Source organism: Arvicanthis niloticus, chromosome X, assembly GCF_011762505.2.
Source record: "Arvicanthis niloticus isolate mArvNil1 chromosome X, mArvNil1.pat.X, whole genome shotgun sequence".
In the NCBI taxonomy this organism is placed as follows: domain Eukaryota; kingdom Metazoa; phylum Chordata; class Mammalia; order Rodentia; family Muridae; genus Arvicanthis; species Arvicanthis niloticus.
The window spans coordinates 57,137,719-57,161,595 of record NC_047679.1 but is presented as its reverse complement, the minus strand read 5'-3'; the positions used below and the strand labels follow the sequence as shown (position 1 = coordinate 57,161,595).

The following is a 23,877-nucleotide window of genomic DNA, read 5'->3' as shown; positions in this document are numbered from 1 at the left end:
TAGACTATCTTTTTCCATCCTTTTATCTTAAGATAGTGTCCATACTTCATGGTAATGTGTGTTTCTTTCTGGGAAGCAACAAAAAGATGGATTCTGTTTTGTTAGTCCATATCCTTTTATTGGAGAATTGAGTTATTATTGAATAGTGTTTATTGATTTGTGTTATTTGTTTTTTTTTTTTACAGTGTTGTTTCCTTAGACTTCTTTTGGTTAACTGTTCTGGGATTATTTTTTCCTTATGTTCCCTTAGGTGTGGTGAATCTTTTCTTCAGACTGAAATATTCCTTCTGATATGTTCTGTAGAGCTAGATTGATGGGAAGATAGGGTTTAGGTATTGTTCTTTTCTATGGGACTGGTAACGCTGTTTCATTTGGTTAGTCTCCTATGGTCTGTACTAATATTCACTATGCAAATAGCAGCACATTCCCTTGCTGGTCTTGTCCTATATTGTCTTCTCCATACCTGACTGCACTGTCTTGAATCAACTCCGGTCAACTGGACGGGATATCTTCAGGAATCCACAAGGGTGGTTGAGAGGTATATGAGCTTGAGAGGAGAAGGACAAAGTTGGCAGCACTGGAAAGTGAGACCCGGGAAGAGCCAGAAGGCCTCCAGCCACTCAGGGAGTAAGATACTGACAGAGGTGGTGTAATGCAGCTTACAGTGTGAAGCTAAGCAGGACCTTCCTAGAACTGGAAAATGAGACCATAGAGGAGCAAGGAGGAGCTACGAAGCCTGTGGGGCACACTTGTCACATATAGCCTTTATTATATCAAGACCTGTTACTTCTATTCCTAATCTTCTCAAGGATTTTTATCGTGCAGGGATATTGGCTTTGTCAAAAAGCCTTTTCTATATTTATTGATATTATTAATTATAATTTCAGTCCTTGAGTCCATATATATACATTATACTACATTTATTGACTGGTGTATGTTGAACCATCCTTGCATCTCTGGAATGAAGATAACTTGATCATAATGGATGGTCTTTTGGCTGTGTTCTTTTTGGTTTGTAATTATTTAATTAATGTTTGCATCTATGGTCATCAAAGAGATTGGTCTATAATCTTCCATTAGTAGGTCTTTATCTGATTTTGATATCAGGTTAAGAGTCGTTTTGTAAAAACACACTTTTATTTTATGGAAGGAGTTGTTTGTGACAGTGGTGGTGGTGGTGCTGCTGCTGCTGCTCCTCTTCCTCCTCCTCTTCCTCCTTTTCTTCCTCCTCTTTTTCCTTCTCCTCCTTTATTCTTCAAGACAGGCTCTCACTGTGTAGCCCTGGCTGCCCTGGAACTTGCTCTATAGACCTGGCTGCCCTCCAACTCAGAAATCCTCCTGTCTCTGCCTTCTGAGTGCTGGAATTAAAGGTGTGCACCAACACCACTCGGCCTTGTGTTAGTTCTTTTAAACTTAGCAGGGGAATTGATCTGGGATTGGACTTTTTTTACTTGATAGATTCTTTGATTATTACTTCATTCTCAATATTTGTTATAAAATCTGTTTTAGTAGTTTATCTCATAGTAGTTCAATTTTAGCAGCTACAAATTCATTCTCTTTAGACCTCCTAATTTAGTGCTTCCCCAGCCACGGGCTTTTGACAAGGCTTACAGTACCAGGCATGAGTTTTCTTCAGTGAAATGGGCCTTAAATTCAATCAGAAAGTAGTTGGAGGGGCAGCAAGATGGTTCAGCAGATGAAGGTGCTTACAAGCCTGATAACTAAATTCAGTCTTTAGAGTCTCCATAAAAAGATAGCAGAGCACACATCTGTAATCTCAGAGCTCTTATGGCAAGATGAGAGGCATAGATAAGAAATAAGAGTTAAGAGAAATGCCTGGAACCTCAAGGACTACCTAGCCTGGAGTAACACAGAAGGACAAAAAACAGCAAGAGAGAGCAAGGTGGAAGGAAAGAACCACCCTTAAAACTTGTCTCTTGATCTCCAAAAGAGTCACTTGGTACACATGTGATCACACATACATATTATACACAAGCACACACACTGGTAAATAATAATAATAATAATAATAATAATAATAATAATAATAATTATAATAATAAAGTGGCTGGTTACCCTCATATCATCCATGCCAGTATTGTACCAGTGGGTTCATCTTACCTGGTGGGTTGGTATTATTGTACCTAAGGCCCACTACTGGCTAAGATCACTGATAAATTTTCTTCTCCAGTGGCCTGCATAGCACCTTCTGGCAACATATAAAAGCCAAGAAGCAAGAAGAGTTTCCTGATAAGTTCTACCTTTATTTCTCTAATGTCTCTCTTTCTTTTGGTTACTTTGATTAGGGATTTGTCAGCAATTCTTTGTTACGCTGATTGTAGACACTCTACTTCCAGCTGAGCCACATCCCCAGCTCTGTACCCTGTTTTAATCCAAATTGATGGTCTGTAACCTTTGATTGGGGGCATTGACAACATTAATATTCAGGATTACCACTAAAAGTGTATAATAATTATTGTCATTTTGGTGAATTTGCAATGCTTGATGGTTTCCTATTTCTCTTTTTAAAACTACTGTTCTAGCAAGATTTAGTCTTTCCTGCAGGCTAGTGGATGTGCTTATCTTTCTCGTCAGTCTCAATTACTTCAGGTATCTTCTGTAGAAGTGACTTAGTGATCCTGAATTTATTTAGCCTGTTTATGTTGTGGTTGGTTGTTTCACCTCCAATTACAACAGATAGTTTTGCTGGACATAGTATTCTGGGTTGAAAGTTGTCTTTTGGAAATTAAAACACATCATTTCAAACATTACTACATTTTAAAGTCCCTATTTAAAAATCTACTGTTATTCTGATGGGCTATCTTTATATGTGACTTGGTATTTCTCTCTTGTTTTCAACATGCTTTTTTGATGTTGTTCTACATATTCAGTGTGTTGATTATAGTATGACATGGAACATTTCCTTTCTAGCCTTATCTGTTTGGTGTTCCAAATTTCTCCTTTCTGAGGACATGCATTTTCCCCCTAGATTTTGGAAATTTTCTGCTATAATTTTGTTGAAAACTGCTTTCTATATAATTAAAATGAAATTCTTCTATGCTCATAATGGGTAGGGTTTTTTTTTTATAATCTCACAATATATTTTGAATGCTCTATATGTATTTCCTAAATGCTTTATCATTTTTATTGTCTGAATATTTTAATTCCTCTACCTTGTCTTTTTTTCTGATACTTTGTCTTTTCCCAATATTTTAGCTAGCTTTATTTTCAGTATTTTTCTTTCTTGTTGAATTTTTTCATATCTTATATTAGTTGTCTTATTTTATTCACCTATATTTTTTCAATATGAAATTCATCCAGAAGTTTGTGTCCTCTTTTATTTCTTTAACCATATTTATAATTAATGAGTGTCTTGAATTCTTTATCTGAGATTTAATCTAATTTGCTCTTATTGAAGGTCATTATGGTGGGATTAGTAATTTTTGGAGGAGTCATGCTGCCTTGGGATGTAGTAAGTTTAAAGTACCACTTTCATCTGGAAGAATAATATTTGAGTCAGGCACCAGGCTCAATCCCCAGCACACTACTGATAGTAAAACACTGTGTTTGCCTGCTGTGACCTGCATGGCTTTGGGATTGACCTAACTGGGGTGACAGTGAATGAAGAAACAACAGACACACAAGCAGAAAAGCTGAGATGGCTTGGGCTGTGCACTCTGATGGAGATGCACCAGAGCATGGAAAATCAGTCCATGTTGTATATACAGCTGAGTGAAGAGGCAGGTTAGCTATCTCAGTAGGAGGTCTCTGTAGCAGCTTAGTTTCAGGCTTCAGTAGTCCAGAAGGTGGAAGCCGTAGTTGACACATTCTGTACACACAGTCAGCATCTGTACTCAGACCAGGAGAACACCTTGCCATTCCTATGGGTCTGAGGCACTGACTGGAGGAGTTCTTGGCATGGCCATGTCATGAGTGCTCATTCATACAAGGGTACATTAGCTCTCCACATCTCCCTCATTTTATTTCTTATACAATCCTAATGGAGCTTGACTTCTAGTCCTGCTCAATTTTGTGTAATCTCTGGAACACGCGTGCGCGCACGCGCACGCGCACACACACACACTCATCTCCCATTCCCCCTCCCTCCCGCCCCCCACCCCCCGTCAAGTACCTTTCTCAGGACTGCTTGTAACAAACTGGTTGCTAGGGTGAGTTCTCTGTGTTTTCAAGGAATCTTAAGTCATAAGTCTTGCATGCTGAAACTAAGCCATTATTACCACATGAACATGCTTCAGATTCTGTATTAGCCCCAGAATCCTCTGAGTCCCACATAAGGTTGATAGACATTGTGAGGGAAATTGGGCTCACAGGGGAGTTTGAAAGAGCCTGGATCCCCCTCAGATGAAGTTATGCTCTTAAGTGCTAGTCTTTCCTATCCCTCAGGCAGGGGTTTACGGCACTGAGCCCTGTGACTTGGTTCTGAAGCAGAGGAAGTGTAATTTTTTTATGAATAGGACATGGATCAAGGCAATCTCAGATCATTGACCACAAGCCAAAAGTAAAAATAGACATCTTTTCTGGGCCTTCTGCCATGTACTGGCATCTCAACTTTTCTCCAACCTTATCCTAGGTACTTAGACTTAACCATCCTCTCTTTAGGAAACCATAGAGAAGTCTCTTGTACGAAGAAGTCTAGAGGCTAAATAAGCTGGTACATTTTAGCCTTGTTGCCCTGAGTTTTAAGTATGACCTTTGGAGTCATGTATACAAATCCATTCCTCTAGATTCTATTTACTCCATGTTCAATACCAGTAAACAAAAATGCAATCTCCCTTACATTTATTTGTGTGCATTCCATTGGAGCCTGACCAATGTGATTTCCCTGTCGTCAAGTGCCACTTGCCCTGACCTGCACAGCCTTGAGATTTACCTGACTGAGGTAGCTTGGACTGAAGAAAGAGCAGGTGTCTGTACAGAGAAGCTCAGCTTGGGTGGGCCATGCACTCCAGTGGAAATGCACGAGCAGCCTGGAGGCGCTTCTGCCCTTGAAAATACTGCTTCCTAAAAGTCTTAAGTACATGTTCTGAGGCTCTCGGACTTAAGCCATGGCTCCCAGTTTACTGCTGATCCCCCATCTCCATGTGAGTGGGGAGCTCACTAACAAACTGAACCAACCCTACCAGGATGGACTTTAAACTTTCTTTCTCTCTTTGTGAAGTTGCCGACTTTACTTGATTATTACTAGAGATATTCCTGTGTTGTCTATCTACACTGTCTGATGACTATTGGGAAAATGTCCCTGTCTACTCCCTGGAGTTTCTGGAAGACTGTGTGTTATTCACCATCTTAGTCCACCGTGGTGTTTCTTGCTTACCTCATATATTCTGATGCTTTGCTTTAAGGCAGATACTCAGTAAAAATTCAGTTTTCTTGGAGTATTGATTCCTTTAACATTATATGGTGTCCTTCCTTATGTCTAATAAATTATCTTGATCTCAGGACAACTCTCAATTTTTTAAAACTTTAATTAAAACATAGTAGTTGTATATATTCATATGACACACTGTCATTTCCATGCATGCATACAATATGTAATGATCAGATCAGAGTAATCGGTGTGTATTATTTCCTTGTGTTAGCAACATTCAAAAATCCTCTACTGTTTTGAGATAGACATTTAATTGTTAACCATCATTATCCTATCACATACATTTAGAAGTTATCCTTTGTATCCAACTGCATCCCTATAGCCACTAAGCATCCTGTTTTCCACCACAATGGACACTTTTTGCAAGTGCTGATAATTTTTTACCCTGTTATCTACACCATTGAGACCAACCATTGGCTCCCAAATGTAAGAATATGTAGTATTTGTCTTTCCTGACAAATTGCGCTTAACATAATACTCTCCATTTACCCATGTTACTGAAAGTGACAGAATTTTGTTCTTTATAGAACTATGTAATCTATAGTGTGTGTATGTGTAAATAAATGTTATATTAAAAATCAAAAATAGTTCCACTTGGGGGTGGGCTGAGGGGATGACTCAGTTAATAAAGTGCCTGCTGTCCAAGCACAAGGAAGGACCTGAGTTCAGATCCCCAGCATCCACACAAAAGCCTGGCACGATGGTGTGCCTAAAAGGGTAGAGGGTGCAATTCAGACAATAGATCCTTGGAGCCTGCTAGCTAGCCATTCTAACCAAATAGTAAGCTTTCGATTCAGTGAGAGACCTGTCTCAACACAAACAAGCAAAACAAAATAAATAAACACAAAGTAGAAAAGATAGAGGAAAACACACAGTAGGATTAGTAATCACTATTAGGTTGTTATATTGAAAGTGGAGGACAGAGATATACTTTGGCTTCTGGCCTCTGCATATACACACACATACATCCCCAAGCACACATGAACACATACATGAACACAGTTTCCTTGCCAATTCTTTCTCAAAGAAACCCACATCCATTCTCTCATGTGTCTTTCTTCTTGAATGCATTTTTCAACTCTCTTAACACTCATATCTAAGCTTTCATTAAACCACAACTCTACTTCAAAATCTGAGCCAGGATTGGTAGCACACACCCACTACTAAAGCAGACAGATAGCTGCAAGTTCGAAGCCAACCCAGGCAAAGCTACACAGCTAGATCCTGTATTTAAAAAGAAATAATGAGAGGGTGTACATTGGTTGATTGTGATCTCTTGAATGTAGGCAAGCCTTGTTAAGAGCAAAATTCTCCAATATAGTTTATTTCAGAATGGTTAATACTTCTGATGAAAATGCAAGGTTATTTTTTTCAGTCTTCTCTATAAGAACCTGGTAGATCTCTGAGCTTACAAAAACATGGGAGTCCTCCTATGATTAGCAGTCCCTTAGAGATTTTAATTCTCTGATCTTGGTCCATGAACTTCCAGCAATTTGTCAGTTATAGCTTGGGTTTTCCTATGACACTGTTGATTCTTAGAGTATTGTCTCGCCTGGTATCATGCTCCAATCTGTTAGCTTGTCCATTTATATAATAGTTTGCTTTAACTTAAAGGCTCATTTCTCTGTTGGCTGTTGGTTCTATGAAGTTATTAATGGTTCAACCTTGTTTATATTTTTGTTGGTTGTTAGGACAAAGTGATGACTTCCAACATATATACCACAGCAGTTATGGGTTTGTTGTTGCTGTTGTTATTTAATAAATAGTATTGCTATGAAATTCGGACTGGCACCAAGCTCACTACTTTTCTGCTTTTCCACAGATTTAGTGCTAGGATTCCTGGCACGTGCCACCACACCCAGCTAGTTCTGTATATAGTCTGTTTATTTAACTTACTGCAAATATTTTGTCCCATGCTGTGGGTTGCTCTTTCACTTTCGGACAACTTTTATTTTACTTTTTAGTCCGTGTGTGTGTGTGTGTGTGTGTGTGTGTGTGTGTGTACACGTGTCCACACAGGTGCTAAAGAGACTAGATGAAGACATCAGATCTTCTGGAGCTGGAGTTACAGGCAGTTGTAAACTGCCTGATGTAGGTACTGGGTACCAAACTCTGGTCCTCTGCAAAAGCAGCATGCATTTTTAACTGGCTGGCAACTTTTAAAGCACAAAAAGAAGTAAGTTGCTTCATGGAGGTAAGATAATGTATAGTGTAACATTTGTAATTTCAGCCATTTTACTGACACTTAGTTTGCATGTGTGTGTACATTCTAGTGCATGTCACAGCATGTGTGTGGAGATCAGAGGACAAGAGGACAATTTGGAGGAGTTGGTTCTCTTTTTCTATCATACACGTCCTAGGAATTGAGTTCAGGTCTTCAGACTTGGTGGCTGCCTTGATGTCACATGGCTTGGTCCTGCATCCTGACTAGGGGTGGTGAGGAAATGAAGAAAGGACATGGACACACAGAGGCAGAAAGGCTGGCATTGGATGCTCTAGGATCTCAGATGGAGAAAGTGCAGCACTCGAGAAGCTCAGCATGTTGATTATATGCAATAGAATATGAAGGCGAAACTATTGCTTACAGATGAGCAAGGAGACAGGGTTTGTGGCATACAGCTGAATCAAGGATGCAGGTTCAGCTAATCTCAGTAGGAGCAGTCTCTGTAAAGGGCAGTATTCAGTCCATAAACACTCAGGGAGGAAATCTACAGTAGGCATTTTCTGTATACCCTATCAGCCTTCACACTTGGGCCTGAGGAAGGCTTCGCCATCCCTCTGAGCAAAGCTCTCACCCAGGGAAAGCTTTGCTACTTTCATTAGACTGTAGTGTTGGGGTCCTTGACTTCTCTGGCTCTCTACAGGTGGCCACTGAACCATCTTACCAATCCTATTTTTGCCATTTCGAGTGTACATTTCCGTGTCATTCAATTCAGTTGCATTATTGTGCAACCATCATCATTAATCTATGTCTAGAACTTCCTCATCTGCCCAAACTAAAACTGTGTACCCATTAAACAATAGCTGTCTCCTTCCCCTTCCTTTCAACTCATGACTGTCAAGGTTTTTAAATAAGTTCTTAATTGTGTTTCATTGGTCAATATGTACATATTAATAAAATTACTACATTGTCTTCTCTTGATGGCTGTGACTTGGTGATGAATTTGAAATCAGGCACTGTGAATCTTACATTGTTTTTCTCTTTAAAAGAAAAAATTTGGATCAATTTCTGAAAATATTTTGATAAAAGTATTGATAAGTTTGTAGTAAATTGATAACTTACTATTTAGCCAATAATAAGTCATATCCATGATGTAAGGATGCCCCTATTTATGTTTTAATTTCTTCCAACAATACATTCTAGTTTTCAGTGTATCAGAGTTGTGTTTGTCTTTGAGGCAGGATCTCACTCTATAGCTTAGGTGGCCTGGACCTCATATAAGTGAACTGTAATTAGTACATTATTATACAATTACAAATGGAAATATTTTCTTAATTTTATTCTTAAGAATGTTAACTTCTGGGCTGGAGAGATGGCTCAGGGGTTAAGAGCACTGACTGCTCTTCCAGAGGTCCTGAGTTCAAATCCCAGCAACCACATGGCAGCTCACAACTGTCTGTAACTCCAAGATTCGACACCCTCACACTCAGACATACATGCAGGCAAAACACCAACGCATGTAAAGTAAAAATAAAAATGAATAAATTATTTTAAAAAAAGAGCGTTAATTTCTAGTGTATAGAAACATAAATTGATCTTTGTATGTTGATATTATTTGTAAACATCCTGAATAAATTAATTAGTTCTAACAGTTTTGTATCAAGTCCTTGGGATTTTCTACATATGAGACCACTTCATCTGCAAACAGAAGTAGTTTTATTTATTCCTTTCTAATCTGAATTTTTTATTGGACTGTCTTGAACTTTAAGTATAATGTTAAATTGGTATGATGACAGCAGATATCACTGTCATTTTTTTCTCATCTTAGAGAGAAAGCAATCAATCTCTTTACCAAAAATTATGATCTTAGCCTTGAGATTTTATTTATTTATATTTTATTATTATTATTATTATTATTATTATTATTATTATTATTATTATTAGTGTGTGTTTGTGTGTGTGTGTGTGTGTGTGTGTGTGTGTGTGTGTGTGCAGGCAAGAGGCTGACATGGCACATGTGATGAAGATTAGAAGACAACTTTCTGAAGTCAGTGCCTGCTTTTTACCTTATTGAGTCAAGATCTTGCTTCTCGTCTCTACCAAGCAGCCCACTCTAGGCTAGTTGGCTCATCCACTTCTAGACAACTCTCTTGTTTTTGCCTTCCATCTTTCCTGGAGTGTGCTAGTACTATAGATGCATACTACTGCATCAGGCTTTTGCACATGTGGCCTAAGGATAAAACTCAAGTGGTCAGCTTGCATGGAAATGCTTTTACCTACTGAGCCATCTCACCAGTCCAGCCTTAGATTGTGGCAGGGGGAGGGTAAATTCTTTTGGTTTTTTACTTTGTTTTGTTTTGCTTTGTTTTGTTTTGTTTTGTTTTGTTGTTTTTTCAAGGCCAGGTTTCTCTGTGTGTAACCCTGACTGCCTTGGAACTAGCTATGCAGACCAGGCTGGCCTTGAACTCAACAGAGATCTGCCTGCCTTTGTCTCTGTCTCCTGAGTGCTAGGATTAAAGACATACACCACCAACAACAACAACAGGCTCAGCCTTGAATTTTTATATATGGCTTTTTTTACCTTATTGAAGAAATTCCCTTCTATTTCTAGTTTATTGTGTTTTTCTTTAAAAAAAAAAAAAAAGACTATGTTTTGCTAATTTTTATTATCAAATCATAATTTTTACTTTTTAACACATTTTGCTAATTTTTATATAGCTCATTGCTATACTACATTATATTAGGTTATTCCCAGACATTAAATCAATGTTGTATTCCTAGAAAAAATCCATGGGGTGATGTGTATAAACTTTTTACATATGTAACCAGATTCAATGTGTTAGGGTTTGTTGCATTTTGCATCAATACCCAGAGAAGATATTAGTCTGTGTTTTTCTTTTCTTGTTATATCTTTGACAGGTTTGGGGTTTGGAAAAGTTTATGAAAACTGGTATTAATAATGCTTTTAAGGACTGGTGAGATAACTCAGTGGTTAAGAGCACTGACTACTCATCCAGAGGTCATGAGTTCAAATCCCAGCAACCACATGGTGGCTCACAACCATCTGTAATGGGATCCAATGCCCTCTTATGGGATGTCTGAAGACAGCTACAATGTACTTATGTATAATAAATAAATAAAAGCCTTTGGGCAGGAGCAAGCAGGGCCACAGAGAAGGGGGGCTGAAGCAAGGGGGAGAAGTGAAGGGAAAATAATAATAATAGTAATAATAATAATTCTTTTAATATTTTATAAAAGTCACCAGTTAGACGAGGTTTAAGAGTGGGCAATGGAGTATTTAATTAATAGTATTACAGCTCTCATTGTGGTTCTATTCAGATTCTCTGTGTCTTGCATGGATTTTGGTCATTTATGGCTTTTTAGAAATTTTCCCATTTCATCTAAGTAATCTAATTTAGTGGCATACAATTGTTCATAACTTTTCTTTATGTTCCTTTTGTTTCTGGAAGGCCAATATTTATGTCCTTTCTTTATTCTTGATTTTATTAATTTGTGTCTTCTCTCTTATTTTCTTGGTAGGTCTCTTTAAATTTTCTCATTTTGTATGAAGGGCTTTTCAAAGAATTAACTTGTGGTTTCGTTGATTTATTCTCCATTGTTTTATTCTCTTATTTATTTCTGTTCTACTTTTTTGTGTTGTCTTCTTTCTGTTTGCTTTGGTTTATTCTGTTCTTTTTTTGTATTTTTTCTAGGCCTTTTAGGTGGAAATTTATATTGTTGATTTCAATTTACAAGTTTGTATGCCAGCATCTTACTACTTAGCACTGGCCACTTCCTGGAACTCACAGTGTAGTCCAGACTGGCTTCAAGGTCATGGTCCAAACAAAGTACTGAAATTATAGTCATGGACTGGTATACTCAAGTTTAAATTTTTATTCATATAAAATTTTCAGACCAAATAATTCATTTACTAAAGTATATGATTCAGTGTTTTTAATATGTTTGTAATGTGAAAGGATGCTTACCACTATCTACTTCCCCAGGCCACAGTAACTGGTAATCTACATTGTCTCTGTATGTATTTGCTTACTTGCATAATTCCATATATAAGATTGGGTGATGACAGTTTTGTTTTGTTGTTGTTGTTGTTGTTGTTGTTGTTTGCATAGATCATCCCACCACCTATTACTTCTTAATCATGATAAATCATTTCCTTTTGCTTTTTTGGTTTCAGATGTTATTTATTTATTTATTGGCTTTCATCACTTTGTGGTGTTTCTGCCATGACTCTTCCTGTGTTCACTCAATTTCTTATGTATATAACTACTTAGCTATGTAGATTACTGTCTGTCTTTAAAATTTGAGGCAACTTTGCTATTTGTTTTCTTCTCTCCATCTCCCTCTTCTTTCCGGAATTCCACTGGATGTGTGTGTCTGCTCACAGTGCCTCACATCGCTCTGAGCTCTGCCCACTTTCTTAGCTGACAGTTTCCTGAGTTTTGTCCTGCTGCTTCAAATGTACTGGTGAGCCCCTCAGCTGAAGTTTTTTTCTTTGTTACTGTAGTCTTCAGTATAGAATTTCTAACTGGTTGTCTTTATACCTTGTATTTTTTTTTTATTAATGGTCTATTTGGCATGATATTGTCATCATACACCCTGTGGCTCTTTAGGCATAGTTTTCTTTAGTTCTTAAAAACTGTTTACAACAGCTGCTTTGTCTTCTGTGTTGATGATCTGCCCCCTTGAGATACTGTTGCATGCTTTTTTTCCTGTTTATCTGCCAGTTTCCTGTTTCTTTGCATGTCTCATAAATGTTTTGAAAACTTCATATTTCAAATATCACATTGTAGCAACTATTGATATTATTACTGACTTTGCTACATGAGTGCATAAAGTCTGCTTCCCTTCATTGTACATGCTTCACGTTGCCTTTCAGCAGCCTCAGTCTCGGCGATGCATGCACCTCTGCCAGCACACATTGCTGAGATCTTAGCACAGTTCTGCCTCTTTTCCTGTGATTCCATTTTAGCTCCTGGATAGTCTATCTCTAGTGATATCACACCCACCTATTAGCCTGCACTAATTGCTTCATAATTCCACCATTGCATTTTTAACAATGCCCTGGAGTATAAATTATTCTACAATCTCATCCAATTAAAGTCGGGGCCATTACAAGGGCAGGGTTTCAACTGTCTCTGAGGCTTATTCAGACCATAAGAAGGTTTTTCTTAGCTTTTGCTCTGGTTCTTTTTATTAAACTCGTATCTTGTCTAAGCATTCTGTAATTGCTGCTAGAGTCATAGTACTCTCAGTCCTCTTAATTATTCAACAATGAGGGCTGATTCTGATAAATCCCTTGGGCAGTAAATCTCACCGTTTTTCTTTTAGATAACTGCTAAGGCTTTCTGTTCTTTTTTCCCTGCCAATGGCACTAGAGGTCAGTCCCAGAGCCTTGAAGATGTTAGGCAAATGCTTACCACCAAGCTGTACCCATAACCCAAGAATTGTCTAGTCTTAAAGCTGGTATCTTCTCCTGGACAGAACCTCTGCTCTGGTTCATTAGATCCAAAAGCAGGGAAACCAGAGTGACACTTGTTTTTGTGAGCAGGCTGCTGCACAAGAATGGGAAGCCACCATTTTTCTTCATATTTCTCTCTTGGCATCGAAGCCTCTCCTGATGGATGATCTGGAATAGAGATGATGTGAACACAATGTTATCTACTAGCTTGTCATTCTGCTCAGTAGACAACCCCATCCTTACTAATGTGAGTTTAGAGGAAAAGAAACTCCCTAGCCCGTCATGTCCATTTCCCGGAAGTAGAATAAAGCTTCAGAGAGAAAAAATAATTCTTATGGGAATAATAATTTCCAGCAGTCTATCCCTTCTGGGTCAAACTGTCACTCTGTAGCAAGAGATATAAGACGAGGAAACACCATGTTGCTTACTGACCCCACCCAACTCCAGAATAGAGCACCATGGATACTGAACAGGGGATTAAGGATGTATCATAACTGGGGTGTCAATTGCTGTGGTTAAAACCATGTTAAAAAGCAAATTGGGGGAGAAGGAGTGTGTTTCACCTTACACTTCCACATCACAGTCCATCACTGAGGGAAGTCAGAACAAGAACTCAAGACAGAAACCTGGAGGCAAGAGCTTGATGGAAGAGGAGTGCTGCTAACCGGCTTACTCAGCCTGACTTCTTAGGGCAACACCTCCCACAGTGAGCTGGACCCTCCCTCATCAGTCATCAATCATTAATCAAGAAAATGCATCCCAGGCTTGCCCACAGGCCAGTGTAGCAGGGGCATTTTCTCACTTGAGGTTCCCTCTTTCAAAGTTACTCTAGTGTATATTAAGTTGGATGGGAGCAGATGAGAGCACAAGTACCACAGACTGCTGTAATTCTTACCAAGATTTACTAGTCTTGCTGTAGGCAATTGAGATAGTTTCCAAAGATCTTAGGTGATTCCTTTTTTGCTGAGACAGGGTCTCAAACTCACTACGTAGGTAAAAATGACCTTGAATTTTTGTTTATCCTGCCTCTACCTCTCCAGTGCTAGAATTGCAAGCATGCACTGCCATGCCTGGTTTATCTAGTAAGGAAGTCAAACTCAGGACCTTGTACATGCTAGAAAAGTACTCCACTAACTGAGCTAAACCTCCAGGCTCCTTAAGTAGTTTAAGTTTAGATTTGATTCTGTAGGATTCTCAAGCTTTTCATCTGTCTAGTTCTGCAACAAGAAACCCCATTTGTAAATTTGTAAAGTTCATCCACATACATGTTTTCTCTCCATATTCCACACCTCCGGCATAGGCCAAGAGGTCCTTACCTAAGCAGGACAATAGGAGAAACCTAGAAATAGAGGTAGTATTTGGATGCTGAATACTGACAATGGGTCTATACCGGTGGCTCATCCTGTAAGACTAAAGACAAAGTAGGAAGTAGAGAATTAAAATACAACAATGGAGGCCACCTCCTAATATTCTCTAACCCTAGTCTGCACCCTAAAAACTAACTAAGAATAGAGGATAGTATTTACAGGAGAGAGGGCTGTAGACCTCTACAGAGAGATAGATTGGAATAACTCTCTTAAACTTCATGGGAAGTAGCCACAGGAACACTGACAGGATCCAGAGGACAAAGTGTTTCCTATGTGGAAAGTTCACAAAAATGTCCTTAATGAGGAAACGAGCATTCTGCCTTCACTGAGATTTGTTTTAAGGTTGGTTTTTTTGTTTGCTTGTTTCATTGGGCTTTTTGTTTGTTTGTTTATTTTTATGCATTTGCCTAAATGTATGTACTTGTGCCACGTGCATGCCTGGTGCCTGCAGAGGTCAGAAAAGGGTTCAAGATGCTCTAAAATAGTTGAGATAGTTGAGATTCATGACTCGGATACTAGGAACCAAAGCCAGGTTCTCTGCAAGAGCAACAAGTACTCGGAACTACCAAGCCATCTCTCAAGCGCCTTTCACTGGGGTTATTATCTAAACAAAGAACAGGAGATCATATACCCAATAGTTGCTGTTATTCATCTGGACTTTAACTCCAGGACTATTGATAACACATAGACCTTAAATACCTCCAATCTCTCCTTTGTAAGAAAACCTATGCCCAGTCCAAGCTGGACCAATCAGATTATAAAGACCTGAGGGAGTGGTGGCCTTCCCTAGTGGTTCCCAAAGGAGCAGCAGTAGCACTCATTAGTGCTCTGATCAGCACCTTAATTGCCAGCATCTTTCTAGGCCTCTGTATTGGTGCATGCTTGGTGTACAGTCACCTTTCTCATTTTTGAGCAGGGCTTCCAGGCGGCAAAGTTCTTCCCCAAGGCATCTGCATTCCATCTTCTCTCCCTCCCCCTTTCAGTGAGCTCAGGAAATTGATTTTAATCCACCAGGCTCCCGTTACTTAGCAACAAAAGCGCCTGCTCCTAGCAACCAGGAGCCACAAGGATGCTGCAGAAAGAGGGGGTTGTCTGGGCCCTGCTCTTGCTCAGTTATCGACTGCTCCTTCTCCGGTGCTTTTGTTTTCAAGCTGTTATATCCTTCCTCTCTCACTTGCTGAATCTTGAAAGGCTGATTGCTGGGACAGCTGAATGACCTCACTCACCATCAGCGTGCCAACCAGGAGACCCTGTGAATCAAATTGCCCAAAACAATGAGAAGCAAATCATGATGACAGCAAAGTGGGCCTAGCTGTGAAAAACTTTCACTGAGAGAGACAGAAGTCAGTAGCTGTGTGGTGGTTCTTCCATTGTGACGTTACAGGTGGGAGTTGACCCTGTAACCCAGGGTGAGACATCAGGAATAAGAAGTGAGACGGGAACTGCAGGAGAAAATATTACAGATAAGCTAGCTGGTTTTCTAGAACAGCCTAGGTTCACACAGCTAAATCTGGGTCATTGCTATGCCACAGGATCCCTGAGATAGTTAGCCTCTCTGAGACTGCTTGGCCACTAGACAGCCCATGAGGATTTTGCTTTCTTTCCTAAACAATAAAAGAAATGATTGCCCACATGTGAAGGAGCCCCCTGCTTATGAGATGGTCTCAGCACAGGAGATCACCTAGGGAGAATTACTACTTGGCCAACTTTCCCAGAATCTTTAAATAGTTAAGAGTTCAGGAGCACCAGGAGAGGCCTTTCCAGAATTTGATTCTGTTGTGATAATGGACACCTCTTGACAGAAACAGCAGTTGATGGCTCCCCAAGAATAGAAAGGGTCCTGGTAGTAACTACAGAAAAAAAAAAAAAAAAAAAAAAAAAAAAAAAAAAAAAAAAAAAAAAAAAAAAAAAAAAAAAAAAAAAAGCACAGGAACTTACATCAGGAGACCCGCAGCCATCTCTTCCCCCAGGTTCAACTCAGAGGTGCATTCCTGCCTCTGAGTGACTTCTTTTCTTCTTTCCCTCCATTTCTCCCAAGGAATGGGCTTTGGCCTCTCTCTTCCACTGCCCAGCACACAAGTCTGCCTCCACAAGCTGAGGGGCCTCAGCATGGCTGCCGCCAGAGTAAGGGGTTTGAAGTAAGGGGAATGCTAGCTGTTTCCAGGCACAAGCTCCTGTCTCACACCCACTGTGCTGCTAGTGCACAGAGAGTGACACATAGAAGGCTCCTGTCACCTGTGTGGAGGTTATTCGCCACACCAAATGCCTTCCCAAGGAGGCCAGGTAAGCCACGCTTGGGTAGACACCTTCCTTGAGAACTTCCTGTATTCCACATGTAAAGCCAGCTGTTATGGAAAGCACCAAACTTAATAGTCACAAGAACATTGTGGTAAGTGCTCCTGTACATGTCACCCAGCCTTAGAGATGGTTAGACCCTTGACATTCATCTCAGCAGTGGATCCCTAGGAATTTCAGGATGTAATCCAGAAGGACAAGAACTCGCATCACTCAGCCTTGCTGTCATGATAAGGCCTAGGATGAGTGCTATCCTAACACATCATCAAATCCTGAGTGTCAAATGCCTGAAGGCTCATCTGTGTCATGAAATGCACTCGCGTGTGTTTTCTGGTGGGCAGCACTAGAAGATTCTGCATCCTTGCCCAAGCAACACCAAGAAAAGGTTGCACAGGTATGTTTGATGGCACGCACCTTTGATCCCACCACTTGGGAGGCAGAGGCAGGTCGATTTCTGTGAGTTCAAGGCCAACATGTTCTATTATATATTATATGACATATATCATATGTCATATATTATATATATTATATTATATAGCCAGGGCTATATAATAGAAAGATTCTCTCAAGAGAAAAAAAGATGGGTGAAGAAAAAAAACTGCCTGCCTCATGCCCTCTGAGAGGGTTCCAGCACAGGGTAGTCACCTGTGGTGAATTTCCACAGTGCACACACTCTTCCATGTGTTCTCCAGAATAGACTGAGTGACAGGAACCACTGGTCCACAGGCTCCTCCAGAAACCTGTGGGAGCTAGCTAGGCCTTGTGCTACTTAGGCCCATGTTGGGTCCTAAGTTCCAAGACGGCACTGAGAGTCAAAGCAGTGAGGTGAACAGTTGGATGTCCCCCTGACAGAATGCTAGAGTTGGGTTAACTTATGTCAGCCTTAAAGGAAGCCCTTGAAAAACACATGAGGAAGACTTCTACCCCAATTATCCCTAGGTCCATCTGGGTCTTCCCTAGCAGATGTCAAAGGTCAACATAGTCCACCTTCCTCTGACCTCATGTGGGCTCGACCTCTCTCCTCCCAGGTTTTTGTCCTTGAGTATTTGTGCTTCAGTCTCCCCAGAACGTGATGACTTTGGGGACCTGACTCCTGAGTGTCTGTGTCCCCACTCCAGTGAGTACCCAGAGACATTTAGAAAGGTGTTTCCCACATGGAAACCATCTGCCTGTTTGCCTGAGTGAAGGACATCCTTGGGAGAGAGGTGAACTACAATTACAAGCCAGTCTTTGAGGAGAAATCCCAGTCTATGTGTAAGACCAACAAGCAGACACTCAGAAAAGGCCAGGAGACTCCATGTAACAGCCTAGACCTAGATATCTTGGGAAAAAATGCCTCTGACTTCCTCTGAGAGCCACAGCAAGTCATTAGCCATTCAGAAAGACACTAGATTCAGCACTCTGTCCTCGGGGTGAGAGGCTCCCTCAGCTTGGAGGACAGGAGCCTGCTGTGGCTGAAGAGGCCAAGCAACAGATCTTGCTCTCTGCTTAGACAGTATGCTTCTTTGGGTCTCTGAATGACCACTTTCCCTCCCAGAGTCTGTTTCCTTATCTTTACAATGAAGAGGCCAGCGACTCTCTAGGGCCCCACGAGTTTTGAAGTTTCTACAGTCTAAGCCCAAGAGCCATACACACTCCCTGGTGCATAAACGGTGCCTGGGTTTTAATCACCTTCTGTCAGGGAGGCTCTTCCTGCCTGCTCCCTACTGTCTCTGAGCTTTGTTTCCTCTGGCTAAGTCCTGTGTCTTGAAAAGGATACCGATTGTCCCCCAAAATGCCTGCACTGGAAACAGACATTTCCCCAGCTCGAAGACTCCCTGCTCTTGAGCCCATGCTTGAGGAGACAACAGCCTCCAGGAAGCATGTTGGTGAGTCATCGTGGGACAGGCTGGCTACTTGCCATTCGCCTGGGAGAGTGAAGGCAGGGGGATAGAATTCAAGGTCATCCTCAAACACATAACAAGTTTGTGGCAGCCTAGGATATATGAGAAACTGTCTTGAAATCAACAACATTTGAAACCCACATCAGGAGCTTTCAGAGAGGAGCACACACACACACACACACAGAGAGAGAGAGAGAGAGAGAGAGAGCAAGGGGAGGAAGAGAGGGAGAGCATGCTCGAGAGAGGGGTGCGGGGGAGGGAGGGAGAAACAGGTCATAAACATATCAGATACTAATACCAGATGCCAAAGCTGGAACTCTAGCTTGACTCTGGCAGTTTCATTTATTCATCAGGGGCTATGTTGCTGGGAAGTGCACAATGAGCAAGAGGCCCTCAGTGGGTCTTCTTGGAGCTTGCTGCCCAGCTAGTGAAGAGCATGCAAACTCGGTTCCTCCCAGGCTGAAGGAAGGCGCTAGGCAGTGACAACCCAGAAGAGCCCATCTCAGGCCTCAGAGACAACACTGCTGTGGACACAATCCAGGATATGCCTGTCTCTTGATGCGTCAGTTCTGAACTGTCAGGAAATTAACCTTGGGGAGCACTTGGTGTTCCCTATTCAGTTTAGACAAAAGAAGCCAAGGATGTGAATGGTCTTCAAAGACTGTGGTGTCTATGAGGGCTGGGCTGCTGAGTCTGCACATTTCCAAGGAGCAGATTTGGGATCTCTAAGATTAATCTTGAGGCTTCTAGGGCTTTTGTAAGCAGAAGTGACATATCTTCTCTCTCCTCTTCTCCCCTCTTTTTTTCTTCCTCTCTCCCCTCCCCTCCTCTCTCCCTTTTCCTTCACTTCCATTCTCTTCCCTTCCCCTTCCCTTCCTTTTCCTCCCCTCCATCTTCTTCTCTTTGTGCCCCACCAATGATTGTACTCCCAACTTAGAAGTTGCTGTGACCTCGATGCCGCCGCTGCTGCCACCACCACCACCACCATCCCGCCACCTTTAGTGATATGAAATGTGGACTTAGGAGCCTGGATACATGGCAGAAGTTCAGTGAGTGGTTTGATGCTGAGGTCCAGAATTTTTATTTCCTCAAACCTGTATCTGTGATTTAGATTTCCTTGGTCTTGGCAATTAACATACAAGTGCTCAGGCCCTGTGTCTGTTTTGCCCCTCCCTGGGCCCTTTCTCCAAGTGTATTTCACAGAAAGCTTGTCTTGCAGATTCTGTTTTCACTACGCCCTGTGACACAAAGAAATTTTACTGAATCCTTCGTTGAAAACCTCAAGAACTGTCTCCTTTCAACTACCTGGTCAGTGCCATTACTCAGTCTCTGAGTCTGTTTGGTCAGATAGGTTTGTAAATACTTAGATATTGGGACAGTATATTTTCTAAGGATAAGGTTTTGGGTCTGCCCTCTCCCCATTTACCCCAATGCCTTACTTTGCTGCTTACCCTAGGAAAACAGAGCCCTCTTTCATGGAAAGCAGTGGTCCCACTACATCTCCAGAACTGTAAGACCTACGGTTTCAGTTTCTCATATAACAAGCGCCATCTCTGTAGCATCTTGGATAATGGAGAATTCTGAGTGAGCATCTGGCCTCTTCTTTCTCATTGCATGAAGCTGAGAATCAAAGAATACCTTGTTGTAGGCACTCAAGGGCTGGAAACCTTTATTTTACTCAGTCACCATCCCTAATGACCCTTACTGAAACAGTTATCAACCTTTGTGCCTTTATTTTTTGCGTGCTACTTGCCAGTACGCCTAGCATCTCACCTACGCTGTGCGAAATAGTCTGAGCTGTATCTGCAGTCCCCTAAACACTGTTGTTGCTTCAAGCAGTCTCACTAAGTTGCCCATGCTGGCCTCAAACTCAAGATCTTCTTGCCTCAGGCTCCACAGCAGCTGAAGTTGCATCCCTGTGCCAAGAGGTCTGGCTTAAGCCAATGCAATTCCCAGACTACTCTTTGCATTTATTCTATTTACCTCTTATTGAAGATGCACACAGTGAGCTCCAGAGAAGGAGGCCGTTTGTACCAACTTCTATAGAAATCCATTGCAGAAATCAAGCCTGAGTTTCTTCAAGGAAAAAAAAAAAACTGTATAAATAGAGAGACTGTATGTCCCAGTTTATGGCCCTTATCCAGTTTTAATTGTTAAAACTAAAATTTCCTCTCAAAATTGGCAGGATTTACATGATAAAGTATGTGTGTTCCTCCCACGCCTGTACCTTCTACCTCCATCCTGTGATGTGACGATTTCTCCTGGGGTTTTTTCACAGTAGAAAAGTGTGAAGGGACATAGAGAGTAGCCTTTAGGTTTAGTTTGTGTAGAGCTTTAGCTGTGTACTAAGTACCACACCATTCTTTAGTGTCCCCATACTCATCTCTCACCAGAGAGGCTAAGGTAACACAGTGAGCAATTAGCTCAGCCTTTAATTGTGTCCTATCAGTGATAGCATTTTCCTGGGCTTGACAGGCAATGCAGATAGCAAGCAGCCCAGGGGGAGAGGACAGAAAAATTCTCTTCCAAGACCTCATAGCCAAGAGTGTTTTTTTGTTGTAGCTGTAGATAATAGCACAAGTCAGTGGAGTGGATGAGTTGGGGGGATGAAGCAGCTTTATCCTTTGAGTAAGCAGGTGCACAGCAAGACTCAGTGCTGCTGCTTGACACCCACCTGATAATCCCTGATACCCAGCCATCTGGCACCCACCTCTGCTCTGAAGCAGCTTAGCTTTGATCGCCAGGACACCGATGTTCGTAAAATGGACTCCTCCTAACTAGAAGGTAGTTCTGGAGGTACCAACACCCACTTCTCATTCTGAAATGTCACCCCTCCCCCTTTCATTCTCTTCTACAGCCTGGTATTACTGGCTGCAAAACTTCAGTCAGAATACAGTCATATTCTTTTTCTTCTGAACCTCAAACTCCAATGCATGGTTAATCTTTTATGCAATTTTTTTTCTGAAAGAGTTTTTGTTGTTGTAGAGCCCAGCCTTTCCAAAGAACATGGCGTTCCACATTCTGTTCTTCTTCGCCTTGGCACTTGTTGACTCCATTTCCACCATCCTGGCCCCTGGGGAAAGCCACCCATATAGAAGGCAGCAAACTGTAGTGGAAGCTGGGAAGATTGACCATTCCTAATATTTGCTGCTCTACTCCATTCTGCCAGGTGGGCACTCTGGGAGAACTAGACAACCCCATGGGCCCACTGCATGAAAGGATTGTGGAGAACTCTCAAGTACCTGGGGCTCTGGCCTTGGTGACTTCAAAGTGTTCCCCCAAATCTTGTCTCCCTTCCAAAGAGTGAAGAAAGCATTTAGTTCCAGGAAACATTTGGGAACCTGTTTTCATGCACTATCTAGGGTGCAGATGCAGGCTTAAAACCTGCTGTCTTTCTTGATTTCTGACCCTTACAACCAGAGTCCTGTGTCATTCTAATAGCAAAAGGCTTTGTGCGGTAGCAAAGAAATATGTCACAGAGCTTCTACAGAAACACACTTCTAGCCTTTAAAGCCTGGTGTTATCAATTTGCCTGAGGGATATAATCTTTCAAGAATCTTACCCCTGAGAGCCCATGACCTTCTCTTCAGCCACCTGACTTGTGCAGCAGTTCTCTTTACCCCTGCCAGGAGGACTCTATAGATCCGATTTAAAAGAGACTGGGAGCAGACTAGGGTTCTTTTGTCTAGTTTCTTAGGACCCGTATTGTTTTCATTGCTGCTTTGTGGGCACATGCATAGATATACAAGTGAAACAAGCCCAGACTTGAAAGTTAAGAACTTCGAGGAATTTCTCTGATCCTGGTACAGCAGGGATCCTGAAGTAAGCTGCTTGCCTTCTTTCCACCTTGGCTAGTCCATGTACAGAGCAGGTCTCATAATCACAGAAAGAGAGAGAGAGAGAGAGAGAGAGAGAGAGAGGACAAACTTTGATCTTGCTGGAATAAGGCCTCCTTACATCCTTACATGTTTACATGCTCTGTCATTCCAAGGTCATGATGACCACATGTGTGTAGAAAATAGTTCCCATGAATAGGAAATCACACCATTGATGTTGAGAATAAGGTAGAAATAGGAGGCAGGGCCTGAAGATGCAAAATTAGGCCCACTGGTTCTCCGCAAGCCACTCAACCCATTTGGCCCTGAGTTCTTCCTTTGCATAAGACAAAGAAAGTACTTTTGCAGAGTACACACAGCACAGCCACTGAGAGCATGAACTTCAGTGTCAGTGTGAACCAGGATGGAAGCTCAGCTGTACCACTGATAGCCGTGTACAGTACAATGTTGGCATAATGCTTTAGTAAGCTTTCTGTTACCATAAAAAAAAAATTACCTAATTCAAACCTCCAAGGAGAAAAGGATTACTTTGGCTCATAGAATTGGAGCTTTCTGACCCTATAGATTGGCCCTGTCAATTTTGGACATATGAAGATAGGGCTTTTCATAGCAAGAAGTATGTAAAACAGCAAAACCACCCACTCTGTGGCCAGGAGTGAAAGAGAGAGGGAAGAGGGAGAAAAGACTAACATCCTATTTTCTCCTTCAAGAATATAAACCCAATGACCCAAAGTGCTATCAGGCCATATCTCTTAGGGGTTCTGCCACCTGGAAATAGCTCCATTCTAAAGACCATGAGTCTTTGCAAGCTCCAAGGTGGCACATACCTGTAATAACAAAACATCTTAATCGTAGCACCAAGAATACTGAGGCCTACGAATTGCCACTCTAAGGCTAGTATGGGCTAAATAGTGAGTTCTAGACCATCCTAGGCTACACATACCAAGATCCTGACTCATAAACCAAAGAAACAACAACTCCCACCACCTCCACAACACTGAGTGGTGTAGCATACAGTAGGTCTGTGTTTCATCCTCAGCACTGCCAAAAATATATGCAAATTGCAGCATCTACTGATCAAGCCTCAGTCTGTTTAGGAGTGTATGAAACACTCATCTGCTACCTTATGAAGTTGTAATAACTACATGAGACAGCACAACTGACAGAGGAGGAATTGGACCAGGCACCTGTCCTACAGCAAGCAGTGCTAGGAAGAAAGGAGCAGTGTGCAGAAGGAGACTTTCCTTCTTACCCATGTGCTGTGAGAGAATCTCCTGAAGTACTGGAAAATGATTTCAGAAGACAAAAGGACTATTCAAAGGTGAGCTGGAACTGATACTAAAAGACTACAATGTCAGGAATCTTTCTCCTAGTTAACAAAAGGTTTATCTTGAGTCTCCGGACTCTCCCTTACTCAATGCTGCTGTCTGTGGCTAGTGCTTTTCTCTCCTGCTGCTCATCCATCCT

At 41.3% G+C, this 23,877-nt stretch overlaps 1 protein-coding gene and 2 long non-coding RNA genes across 8 annotated transcripts in view; 2 read left to right on the top strand and 1 right to left on the bottom strand.

The window, feature by feature from the left end:
- Slc16a2 (solute carrier family 16 member 2) overlaps nt 1-23,877 on the top strand; it is a 110,688-nt gene that overhangs the window by 49,782 nt on the left and 37,029 nt on the right. The gene's annotated exons all lie outside the window — the stretch shown is intronic.
- LOC143435505 (uncharacterized) lies at nt 10,691-23,725 on the top strand. 5 transcript variants are annotated; one of them, XR_013105874.1, is made up of 5 exons: nt 12,111-18,559; nt 19,512-19,623; nt 19,794-19,882; nt 20,031-21,743; nt 23,450-23,725. It is a non-coding gene; the product is annotated as an uncharacterized LOC143435505 (long non-coding RNA). The 5 variants fall into 5 exon arrangements; XR_013105872.1 differs by having other exon boundaries at nt 19,794-21,743; XR_013105873.1 differs by adding an exon at nt 10,691-12,035 and having other exon boundaries at nt 15,548-21,743.
- The window catches only part of LOC143435506 (uncharacterized), a 29,160-nt gene continuing 20,811 nt past the window's right edge, over nt 15,529-23,877 (bottom strand). Inside the window, exons 2-3 of the long non-coding RNA XR_013105877.1 lie at nt 20,558-20,650; nt 15,529-15,646 (exon numbers count right to left, since the gene is read on the bottom strand). This is a non-coding gene — a long non-coding RNA (uncharacterized LOC143435506). The remainder of the gene's footprint in view (nt 15,647-20,557; nt 20,651-23,877) is intronic.